This window comes from Rousettus aegyptiacus, unplaced genomic scaffold (assembly GCF_014176215.1).
Source record: "Rousettus aegyptiacus isolate mRouAeg1 unplaced genomic scaffold, mRouAeg1.p scaffold_m13_p_5, whole genome shotgun sequence".
Lineage (NCBI taxonomy): Eukaryota > Metazoa > Chordata > Mammalia > Chiroptera > Pteropodidae > Rousettus > Rousettus aegyptiacus.
In genome coordinates, this window is record NW_023416308.1 from 47,800,407 (window position 1) to 47,813,529 (window position 13,123).

Here is a 13,123-nt window from a genome sequence, read left to right on the forward strand (position 1 = left end):
AGAGTATAACTTAGTGTCAAGTGCTAAGTGCTTTTATATACATTATCACATTTAAACTTAACAATCTGGTGGCAAATTTTGATACTTTTGCACATGTGGAAACTAAGGTATAAGCATGTTAAGAAACATTGTCTAATGAATGTAAAGAGGGAGAAATCCAGGACATCAGAGAAAGTTTTGTTTCAAAAGCAGTTTCTTTTCTTATGCTACCTCAAAGGACCTCCTAAATGTCTATTTGTACTCTCTCCTTTCCTTACAAAATGCTTATTTTGATTTCAATTCCTATAGTACTTTACTCTTTTCTGTCTTTTACTTAATGCAGTGGTTGATTAGGTTTAACATGTTCCAGGAATATTTTCAGCCTTTCCTGGAACACTTGAAACATATTCCTTTCACTACTACAAAGCTTTCAAGATCCAGAAGAAAGAACATCCTTTAGAGCAATGGTCCTAATGGGGCCTTCTTAAAAATCTCCATGTTATTCTATATGGGTCCTTGACTTTCCTGTTTACTCTTAAATCATCCATGAGTAGAAGAGAAAAGGGGTGAGAAAATGAGAGAGATTGGGAGAGGGGGAAGGAGAAAGCAGCACCCACCAACTCCATTGAACTGGAATCCCTGAAGTCTTAAACACTGTAAAGCCTTTCCCCACTCACAGGACCTCCTGTGTCCCAGTGTCTTTGTAATCTGCACATTGTAATGATCTGACAACAATATGCATTAAATGCAGAAGAGGTTCATACCTAGTAAAGTGATGTTAGACGGTTCAGTGGACATTAACAGTCTACCTGGTACATAGTACTCATAACTGTAACAATAAATGTTTAGATTAAATTCCCAAAAGAGGCTATAGAAAGAATTCCAAGGATTTTTAATACACGACAAAGGCCTAAAGTAGTGCTATTCAGAGAGACCAGCCTCCAAACTCTTTGTTACAGGTGGTTGATTAGATGAGGAGTTTTCACCATAGAGTAAATCAATTAATTACTTCTTTCACTGAGACAGTCTTGCTACAAAGAAAATTTTAGCTGAATCAAAGTGTGTAATGACATACTCGATGCTGGCATAAGCTTCTCCTCTTGTCTCAAACAGGTGACAAATTCACTGAACACACTGGTCTCTAAATGCACTTTGAGCAGCCATGGCCTTGAAAAGTGGTGTGCTATATATTAGAAACACCTGGGAGGCTTACACTATACTAAGGCACAAGTGACTTACCCAGAGATTCTGTTTCTATGAATTTGGGGTGACATCAAGTATGTTTTAGCATTTCCCCAGGTTATTCTAGTGTGCGGTCAGGATCAAGAACTATTGGCCTCAATTATAGCAGGACCGGAAGACATGAATTCCTGATGCTGACCTTCAGCAAAGGACTGAGATAAGTATAGCTGACATAGGTGGAAGAACTTGTCTTTCAAAAAATTTCTTGCTTCTTGGATCTTTTATCAGCCATTTTAGGGAAGGAATAGAATTGAACAGAGTTACTAAGAAATAGGTGACATGCATAGAGGGAAGGAACACCTACAGGCTGTTAGGAACCTTAGGCTTTAAGAAATATAAATTTAACAAGAGAATTGGTAGGTGGGATTCTACCTCATTACACAGGCAGAGGAGGCAGTCAAAGGACAAAAGAATTGTAATAATGGCCTTATTTCACCCCCTCCTCCTCCATGGTAGTTTTCTGAGGAGGATGGAGCTATCACTGACATCAAAAGAGGGAAAAGTGAGCATCTGGGAGGCAGAGACTATAAATACGGCAGTATGGAGAACAAGGGGAATCTGTCATCTATTTAAAATGCTTAAGTTGAGCATGGAAAAATATGTAGTTCGGAGTTAATGAATGGATGAAGCAGATCTCCATTTGTTTAGGCCATCCATCACTCTAGCCATACAAGTTCATGAAGCACCAACCATTATTCAATTCACCCACTAAGCAAAGATGGAACTGAAAGATAAATGTTATAAACACTTGCAGTGCAATTGGAGCCTGTGCTTAATCTGGATAACTCCTCAGACCCTACATTTCAGAAAACCTCACTTTGGAGGTCAAGCTGATCTCCTTCACAGCACTGTGTTACCCACAGTCACTGTTAGACTTCCTTCTCAGACCAAAAAGAGGTATCGTAGCATTCTTGTCCATTGCATACTCATCTACTGACTTATTAAGAGTATTTATACATTGAGTATATTAATATAGGTAGCATAGCATCATGGGAAATGTATAGGCTTTAGACACTGACCCTTTAACTTGGTAAAGAAACGTTGGATAAATTAGTTTACTCCTTTGAAACTTGGCTTCTTTGTATGTAAAAGATGTCTTTTTAGGATTGTTGTAAAGATTAAATGAGAGCTAAAGTCAGCTATTAAGCAAGCTGAATCTAGTAGAGCACAAGTAGAAAGCAATTTTATTTTTTTCCAACACTGTCTTTCAAATCTAGTCTGCTGAAACTCCCTTTCTCAATCCTCAATACAGGTTCAGGCAAATTTTATAGCTCGTTTTATCACTCATGGAATTTAAAATAATTCATCTTAAGAAGTCCGGTCTAGTCTTACATCAAAACCTCAACTTCTCATACAACTTAAATCCTTGCCTGTCCAGTCTTTAAAATCCTGTCCCACCACTGCCCTCAATGCTCTGTGGCTTCTGAATTCTTCAGGAAGAACTGTGATCGAGAAAAAGGGGTAAAAGTTTTACTTAGTTATCCAGCTTTGGAGTTTTCTGTGTCACAATCACCCAAGTTCCATTGCTGTCTCTTGTGGATATCTTCTGGACTCTTTGGGGGACTAAAGAAAGCACAAGAAAACAAGAAAATGAATGGCTTATGCAAACCCTAAATGATTGGTCCCTGGATTTAAATAAAGCATGCAATGACAGGTTTCTGTAGACCTAGGAAGAACATTTGCCTGCTCTTCACCTAAAAAAAAAAAAAAAAAAAAAAAAGGTTCTTATGTGATATTTCAGATATACAGATGTACATTTGCTTTCTCTTTATTTGACACCTCCCTTTGCCATAGCATATTGTTTTCCTTGTCTTCTTTGTGTGTGTGGTAAAATACACGTAACATAACTTTTATCATTTTAAACTGTTTTAAGTATACAGTTCAGTGGCATTAAATATATTCACATTGTTGTGTAACTATCACCATGGTCCATTTCCAGAGCTATTTCATCTTCCCCAACTGAAATTCTATACCCATTAAATGCTAAGTCCTCATTCTTCCCTCTCCCTTAGCTCTTGGTAAGCACTATTCTACTCTATTAATTTAAATGCTCTAGGTACCTCATATTAGTGAAATCAGATGGTATTTATCCTTTTGTGTCTGGCCTAATTTACTTTGCATAATATTTGTGAGGTTCATCTATGTTGAAATACATATCAGAATTTCCTTTGTTTTCAAGGCTGAATAATATTTTATTGTGTGTATATATCACATCTTGTTGATGCATTGATGTGTTGATGACACTTGGATAATTTCTACCTTCCTTGTCTCTTAACTGCCATTTTAGATAAAAAGCCCATGCCGTAAGTATCATCAAGTTGCTAGACACTTTGCAGTGAGAATTCCTCTTTCTCTGGCATACCTCTTTCCATTCTTCTATGTGGTGGCCAAACGCTGGGAACCATTTACCCTCAGGGAAGGTCTCTCCCTGGTAACTCACGCTTCTTAGTGTACTTGCTTCCTAATCTCACTCTCAACCCAAACTGACACTTAACCTGACTTTTTCAGATTCAAACTGAAATACACAGACACTGGTCATTAAGAGCTGGGTCCTGTCCAGCTGAACGGTACGCAAACACCTGTGTCACAATAACTCTGGACTGTGTGCAGCTTCCCTCAGTAATTCTCATGCTTTTCTTGGTTTCATCCAGCCCAAATAGGTTTTTTCACTTGCACCCAAATCACGACTAATGTCATCTGTATTCTCTTTCTCACTTGCCCTTTCTCCTACCTGTTTGTCTTCTCAGAGTCATCCTCCGTTAGCAAAAGCATCTCTGGTTTTACTCAGGACTATTTCCTTTTATTTATTTTTATTTATTACTTTTAACTAAAATTAGTGGGGTGACATTGGTCAACAAAATTGAGTAAGTTTCAAATATATCATTCAATGGAAAGTCATTATATATTGCATTGCACGTTCACCACCCAGAGTTATAATTCCTTCTGTCTATTTTAGCCAACCTTCCTTAAGGCTAAAGAGATTGTAAATTCCAAGCTAGACTTTTTCAATTCAACTGACTGTTGTTCTCCGTCCTGGCTCCTATGCAAGCCCTGAGTAATTTAAGTTGACTCCTGGCCTCCAAAGCCAGGAGACATAGTACAACTACTCAGGCATTCATAGTAAAAAAAATACTCATGATTTTCAGATGGTGGTATATAAAACCCTGGAGGAAATGTCAACAGACTGGGTGCACAATCAGCTTTCAAAAACCATAACCTTCTCTCACTTTTTCAGCAAGTTATGCCCCTGAAGCTCATACTTTACCTAGAAAAGCAGAACACATGCAACATAATTCAGGCCTTAGTGACTAGACATATTCGATCCAAAAAGGTGTCCAGAGATTTCGTTCTCCTTTCTATTGGTTGAATTTCATACTTTGGCTAATTCTTTAATTTCAGCTTTCTTCAGTTTATGTGGAATTCATCTTGCCCACCAATTCTTTGTAATGGTTTAGTAGTTGTAGCCTTTTGTACTTTCTTCTTTTTTCTTAATATTTAGGAAAGATTGATCCAAACAGAGACCGACGCTCAGATTTGTCACATTCGGAACTGAAAATCCAGTGTGTCACTAGGCTGTAATCTTGCCTCTGCATTTTCTATAACTGATGCAGTGAGCTAAATAATCAGCCTCTGCCTTTACCCACTTCACTGCTCTCTTGCAGGAAATGCACCAAACAGCAGAGCATTAGATCCTGCACTTCTACCAGCTCATGGTGCTTTCTTTATTGGAACATTATATTTGCTAAGGCTAGAGGGATGAAGATCTGCTTATTAATAATAATGGTAATACTTCCATTTATTGAGCACTTGCTTGTGGCAGATATTTTACATGTGGAAATTGTAATCCCTCCCTGCAATATGGGATGTATTTATTTACCCCTGTTTATAGATGAGGAAACTGAGGCTCACAGAAAAGGTTAATAGATTTACCTAAAATCACACAGGTAGAAAATACTGGGGCAAGGATTTAAACTCAGAACTTCTAACTCTAAATTTAAAAAAATATAGATGTGGCAAAAGGTGTGATTTTAAAAGAACTGGCTCTTTTAAAAAAATATCTTAGAACTTCCACCCAAAAGGCCCAAGGAGGGGGTATGTTCATTCTCCAACATGTGGGTGTGTCCTGGAACTGTGCTGTGCTCTCTGCGCCCCACTATTTACCCACAGGCTGCACTTGCACTGGGTTAATGAGCTGCCACTGCATGTCTACCACCCTGTTTCTGATTGCATGCAGGCCCCCAGTTGACTCTGTTGCTGTTTTGTGTTTTTACTGTAGTCGATCCAGGTAGAAATTTAGACATCTCCTTGTCATAAAATAATTGATCACAAAAAAAGAATTAAATTCACTGAGCGACTTTGAGCCTTACAATAGCAAGGTTAGAAAAAAATTCCCATTTTGTTTAGAAACGATCTCCTGTTTCTGTAGAAATTGAAAATGATTTATATTCATACCATTTGGCAGTCATGTGAGCTGACTCTCAAGAAAAAATATAATTCATCTTATAAGAGTCTGGTTTTTCCCATGAAGATGCCCTTCATGCACAACTGTCAGGATTGTCAAGCAAAGGAAGAGAGAACTGCTTGGCAACTTTCAGCCAACCCTCACCTGGGCTTTCTAGGTCTCCAACTACTTCTTGATGGTACAGTACCCAGTTTCTGTGACAGTGCAATATCTTGAAGTCTTCTTCCTTGTACCTTCATTGTTACTTTTTTGTCTTTATACCTCCTACATGATAGCATTCTCCAAAGTCCTGTCCCAGGCTTCCTGGGCTTCTCTGGACACACTCTACCCCCTGCGTTGCACAGTCTGTCTGTGTCTAGCCCAGATATACTTCATTTTGTCTCATAGCCCAGAGTGTCACTGCTATAGGCTTCTGCCCTGAAGGTCAGGCCTCCATTTCATAGCCTTTGCCCTTGATTTTCGCAGTGTATAAGCTTCACCTATTCTGGAATTCCTTTGTGCTACTTTCCCTCTGTCTTGATGGAGACGGAGGGACTTGTTATTCTACTGACCCTTCCTGAGCCTGGGGCTGACCCGGCCACCATCAGTTGTCCAGTGCCTTCCTTTAGGTTACCATTTTCTTCTTGTTGCACTAGAGTTTGCAGATGGGTCTTTCCCACTGTGCGCATTTGTCTAGTTTTAAATCATGGTTCCTCCAGGTCCCCTTCCTAGGCACACTTGAGAGATGATATTTTCTATTATATGCTAAACTCTTATTCGAGATTGCAGTCTCTTAATAGTGAGCACACTGTTTTGTATATAGTAGATTCTCCAGAAATCATTCAATTTAATTAAATAAATACTCAACAAATTGAAATCAAACTCATATTTACTGCATCATGATAGTGCTGGGTAAAGGATATAGAAGATTCCAGAAAGAAAGAGAAAAGAGAAAGAGAAAAGAGTGGAAATTTAAAATTTACCATATTGATGAGAAACATGTATTAAATGTCTATGGAATTTAATTCACTCATAAAGAAGTTTTATAGTCTGTGTTTACCATGGGAGGATGTGAGCCTAAAGAGGGATAAAGTATGTCATGATCTCTTTAATTAGTATTTTTCTCACTTCGATATTTCTCATTCATAAAAATTTTCTTTAAGCCTTAATTAGGTATGACTACAGGATTAAATTAACTGTGTAAAAGCACCTCTCAATAATTGCATCCACTTTTCCTCTGCAGAAGACTTCTGGGCAAGCCGGGGGTTAACATTTTATATCACACCATTTAGCAATTACAATCTAGCATTTTTTTCTTATCTTTTTTCTGGGCAAGTCTAGTTTTCCATCATTATCTGTACAATTACAGAGGACTTATTTTCTGCTTTTGCACAGCCCCAGCCAGAGCTGGACCAAGATGTGTACCAGCTAAGACAGGCTAATTATTTGGTACCCTCTCAAACTGATATTCTCTAAATATTTAATAAAGGTGAGGATAAACTGATTTTCTATTAACATATATTTTATCATGAAACAAATTCACTTACTAGATCATTTTCCCTGGCAGAAGCAGAGTCAATCTTGTGAAAAAAAATTCTATAAAAATAATTTTCTATAGTTCTGTTCTCTTTTCGGTTCTCATTTGTGATTTCCTGAAGCAGATGTGCCTTCCTTAGGAGACATACTAAATGATTTGAAATGTGTGTAAAAATAAACCATTTGCTTTTGCTAAATAGTTCCGTGTCATGCATCATGCAGTCTTCAAATGTTGCTGATTCCGAAGGTTGATCTCAGGCAACTGCTTTGGGGTGTAGCTGTTCTACACAATTTGCAAAAATGCTCAACAGAGACATGTATACCCTGGAGAAGAATATTATTTTTAACTTCATTCTAGGACACTGCTTAGATCATAATCAGCAGAACCAATTTACATTTCCTTGGTTCTGTGGTATGGCATGTATGGAAGCCGAAATTAACTGGTCTCATATTTCCAGTATGTTTCAATGATGCTTTAGTGTTCATGATAGCTAAGAACCATCAATAGCTGGCCTGCCTTTTAAATCTAGCTCTAATTTCATCCTGGGAGTCACTTCTGCATGCATTTCTCATTCTGGCCTGACATTCTTTTTCTTTCTACTTGCACTTTGTCTTTTTTTTTTCTATAATCCACAACGTCTCCCTTAACCTCTTAAACATTTTAGCAATTCTGTCCTAAGCCCGTTAGAAATTCTCTTCTGTGGTAAATCCTTTTTAAGGTCTCTGTGGACAGTCTCTGTTTTGAAGTTACCCCACCACAGCTATATCTGAGGCCATGAGACCCCTGCTTCTGGCCAGGACTAATTGAAATGAATATAGATCATTGTTGCCTAAGTTCAGGGGAGATCATAGGTAGCTTGGATGAACCAATGTGATTCTCTCTCAGAGGAATCTGGAATTGCAACACAGAGATTTAGCCAGCTGGATGATGGCAGACATTAATGAAGGACCAGGTAAAGTCAGGACTGGTATCCCGAAATGGGGTCATATGAAGCCAGACTAAGCCAGGAGAAAGAGAATTGGAGAAAAGAATAGAGGGAAGGAACCACATGGTTCCAGAGCACATGGTGACTTCTTTAATTTTTGAATTTCAGTCTGTCTGTGTCTAGGCCAGATATACTTCATTTTGTCTTTTGATGGTCCTGAGACATATTACTTTTAAAATAACTTCCCTTTTTAGTTAAATTACCTTGAGGTAATTTCTATTGGTCATTCAATAAAATAGCCTTTAGCCAAAGCCCCTTTTTTATGTCTGCTACCCAGGCTGACTGCCTGAGAGTCTTTGGGGCTCAGCCTTGGTTTTCCTCATCATCTGCTCTGTGAGAGGTAGCAGCTTGGCTCCCTAGGGATAAGGCTGGTGACTGAAAGTCCCTTGCTCACTTTAATAATCTAGGTAATTAGTGAAAACTGCCTCAACGGACCAATCCCCCAAACTTATCAACTTACCTCGCCAAAAATGTATTCCTTACTCATATCTGGTGTGGCTTAGACAGCCCTCCACTCCATAGCTATGTTGTCTGGAACAAGGGACCTCTATGGTAGCTGAGGTAGGAAAAGAGAGAGATGGAGAAGGCAAAATGACTCTTAATTGCCTTGGGCTGGGATTGACACATGCCACTGTTATTTCTACTCATAGTCCATTGTCCAGAACTCAGCACATTAACTGCGGAAATCTGGGAAGCGTAAAGGAATACCTAGAACATCGGGTGAGTACCAGTTGTTTATGCTATACTCACGTTTCCCTGCTGTATCTAATGGCTGGTTGGATGCTCTGACAATTGGCTGAGGGTGAGCTTAGAAGGCAAGCCCCTGTTCTGGGTAACTACAGTGTGCTGCAGGTAGTGTAGCAGTTCAAGAGACACCAGGGGAAGCTGCTAGGCCTAGTAGGTAACTCCATAGATTCTCAAGGAGCTGGGTCATAGGCCAATTCACATGTCTTACCTCCTCATTCCATTCAAATTTTTTTTTTCAAAATGTTACTTCTTCTGATCTGTCTTCTATGATGTTTTCATTTAAAATATCAGTCCCATTTTCTCTTCATCTTTACTCTGCTTTATTAATTATCATAGCACTTATCAAAAAGAAATATATAAGTAAATATATATCAAAATGTGTGAATATATATTAAAAATATTTATTGTATATATCATATGTATATCATATATATATATATATATATATATATATATATATATATAAAACTTGTCTCCTCCACATGTTTTTGGCTACTGTCCATGTGGATAGAGAATGTGCCTGCTTTATCCATCACCGTATGAATGATTTGCACGCTTTCATTTTTTCCTGGACCTTCTCTTCCTCCTTTTTCTGGATAACTCCTCATTCTTAATATTTATTACTTCCTTTGGGAAACTTTCTCTAGGACAGTGCTAGGTACTGTCTCTATAGGCTCACGAAATACACTTTACAATCTATATCAGGATGCTCACTACATTGTATAGTAGGTTTCTGTTTTCCTCAAGCTGGGCAGCCCATCGGCCAAGCTTTCTGAGGCATGTCTGTACTCGCCTCTGAGCTATTCCCCCAGGCAGAGGAGAGAAGAGCTCTACCTCTCTGCTGCATAGAGGAGATATTGTCTTCCCCTTCCCACAGGACAGAAAGAGCTGCCTCCATAGCCCCCTTCTTCTGTGGCCAAAGAGCACCTCTCCAGGGACTCCCTGACAGGCTCAAACTTCCAACCCCCAGAGAAGCTTGACTTTGTCTACCATCCTGTAATGACTATCTTAGGAGAGCCTGCAGAGTTTCAGTGGACAGTAAATGCCACCAATCTGTGAAAGGAGAGAAGAGCTGCCCAGATAACAACACCACAACTACCATAATGACTTAGATTAGAGTAGAAGGCAACTGCAGTCGTGTTTTGGTCTGTCAGTTTTTCTATTATCCTCGAGACTGAGCATGAAACATTCATTATAACACATCTTTATTGATTCGACTGATGAAAATATATTGGTATTAATAACACAAAACTCTAAGGCACTGAGGATAATAAAACAATTGATCGTGGGTGTAATGCATCTCAGAATATTTTTATGTGGTCGTTCCATACATTTCATTTCCATTAATTTCTCAGTCAGCAAGTAAGTGATTTGGGGTTTGCATCATCAAGCCATATAACCATTTTTATTTGGTACTCATATGTTTATCCAGAGGAAATAATGTTGATTGTTTGTTACTAACAGTTTAATTTGAGGCAAAATAAAAAAATCTGTTTGAAATGACTAACTCATTGATGAAAGATATGTAGTTGGGGCTTCAAATAGCTTAAACGTGGTCATTAAAAAAGAATGTTTTGGGGGGATATTTTTAATATTGTGTCTTATTAGGAAGTTTCAAAAATAGAGCCTCCATTGTTTTTATCTGAGGTCTTTTGATATTCGGATTATTATGATATGGCATATGAAAAGAGAACTTTCATTATGGATTGTACTCTGTGGCTACACTTATACCTTGAGAGACACTTTTTGCTTGATCATTTCCTCAGTTCTTGTAACTCAGCAAAGGGCTATTGACAGCTTCTGGAAAGGCTGATCTCACCAAAATGTATGATATCACAATATATCATTTGTTAATGCATTACACAAAATAATTATAAAAATTATGGAAATTTTAAAAGAAAAAAGTAAAGTTTATTGACCTCTTTCAAGTCAACTGTTCTCATTTTGCCATATTGTCTTCTAGATTTAAAATGTCACGTATGTTTGTAATACATGTTCAGAATGGCATTCACAAAATATTGTATTTTGTTTTATTCTTTTATCACATGCAGTTTTCTGTTTTTATATTAATTTTAATGGCTGCATAATATTTCATACAAAGCTGTCACTTTCATTTTCATCTTGTGTATAATATTGCAATGAGATATTAATGCCTATGTGTTTTTTACATATTTTATTTTTATGATTTTTCATTATTCTATGAGTAATTTTACTGGGTCAAATTGTATTAATTTTAAAAAACGTCATAAAATACATATCCAAATAACCTTTTAAGATGGTTGAACAAATTTAAATCGCCCCTTTTAGTGTATCAGATACTAGTTTTAAAATATTTTGATCAGGATTATGAATGTTCACTTAAAATGCTAAATGTAGTGTGTGAAAAACAATACTCTGTTTCTATTTATACTTTTGGTAGTTTCAGAGACTATTTTCCTAAGTATTTGTTTAGCAGTTGTATTTTCTCATGTGTGAATTGTCTTTTCATCTGGTTATTTACCCTTTGGGTCTAGGTGCTTCCCTGTCAATTTCTATAAACCTTCATGTTTGCTGCAAATACTTTCTTAGTCTTCTGTTTTCTTTTGTAGTTTACTTATGTTATTCTTTACTGTATTGGGGCTTTAAACATTTATGCAGTTGAATCTGTTGATTGTTTCTTGTTTACAATTTTCATTCTTCTAAAGATAGATATAATTTTTTAATCCTATAGTTTGTTAGATTTCTTTGATTAAAATTTTATATTTGCCTCTTTAATAATGTAATATTAATTTTGATAAAGGAGTGAGATAATTATTTTATATTATGTGCTTTCATTCTTACATCAATTATTAAGTAGCACAAGATCATTTAAAACGCACTGTTGGCAGTATTACAGTTTTGAAGCTTATTCAATAATATGTATTGTTGAGTCAGGCAGTGTTCTAAGCACAAGAAAATGAAAAATAAATGGCAACATTTTAATCGTTAAAGAGCTCAGAGTTTAAGCAAGGAAAGAGAGCAAAGAATAGTTTGTAAATAGCAACATTCTGGTATTTTACACTGACCACTGAATCAATATGCTGGGAAACTGAACCCTTGTTCTCTTCTCATTTCTATTTCCTTCTTTCTTTTTGTCATTTATTTACTCTTGCCTGTTTTGTTTATTCTCTTACTCTTACATGCTCTTTATCTTGCTTTCTTTTTCTTTTCCTCATTCTTCTTTCCTCCCCTTCAGACTTTTCCCTTCTGTCTCCATCAGCACTTCTTTCTTCCTCTAATTTCCTCCTTTCATCTCTCTTTTACCCATGCTTCCTCCAGAAAGAGAAAGTTTGTTTTTCTCTGGGGAGACATACATTTCTGAATCAATAGCAAGGCATTAGTCAAAGAATGGTCTTAGGAGCTAAGCAGACTTGAATTCAAATCTTGGCCTTGTCACCACCAGTTGTATAAACATAAACCATTGCAGGAAGTCCTTACTTTGCACAGTTCCGATTGCATAAATTTAAGTTACCATGATTTAGTTAAATAATACTAGTGCTTAACAAGCACTGTTCAAATTTAAGTTACCCCAGTGTATTGACTGTAAGTAATAGTAAAATTACAAACTTCATTACTAGCTTTTCAGTACACAAATCACAAAGTAAATAACAGACAGGCATCGTGATCAGTGACCAATCATCTCACTTCTTTCAAAGCCTGTGGGTCACAGGTCACTAAGAGGCATCTCTTATTCAATTTACACACAGACAGCGAAGTGTGTCATTGTTTGCTTTCTTGTGTTCCAGTGATAAATTAATACAGGTTTTACAGAAATGAATAATTAAAAAAATAAACTGACCAATAAAGATGAAAGTGCAGCAAAGAGACGATAGCTTGTCGCTGGAAGTAAACTTCGAACTGAGTATGAAAGGAGTTGCAGAAGAAATAGCTGACCTTGCACTATGACGCCAGATATGCAGCCTGAGGAACTTAGCGAAGATGAACTTATGGACATCAATGAGGAAAGTGACTGTGATGAAAAGGATGAAGATGTCCCAGAGGAAGTGATGTCAGTGATAAACTTCACAGTAAAAGAACTCTTAGAGATATTTTACAACATTAAAGGAGCAAAGAATGAAATGTTGGCAGTTTCATAGAAACATAGACAAGCGTTAAAATTTATAAGGTATAGAAAAGACGCTCTGTATCATAAGTTATATGACAAGAAAAAGGC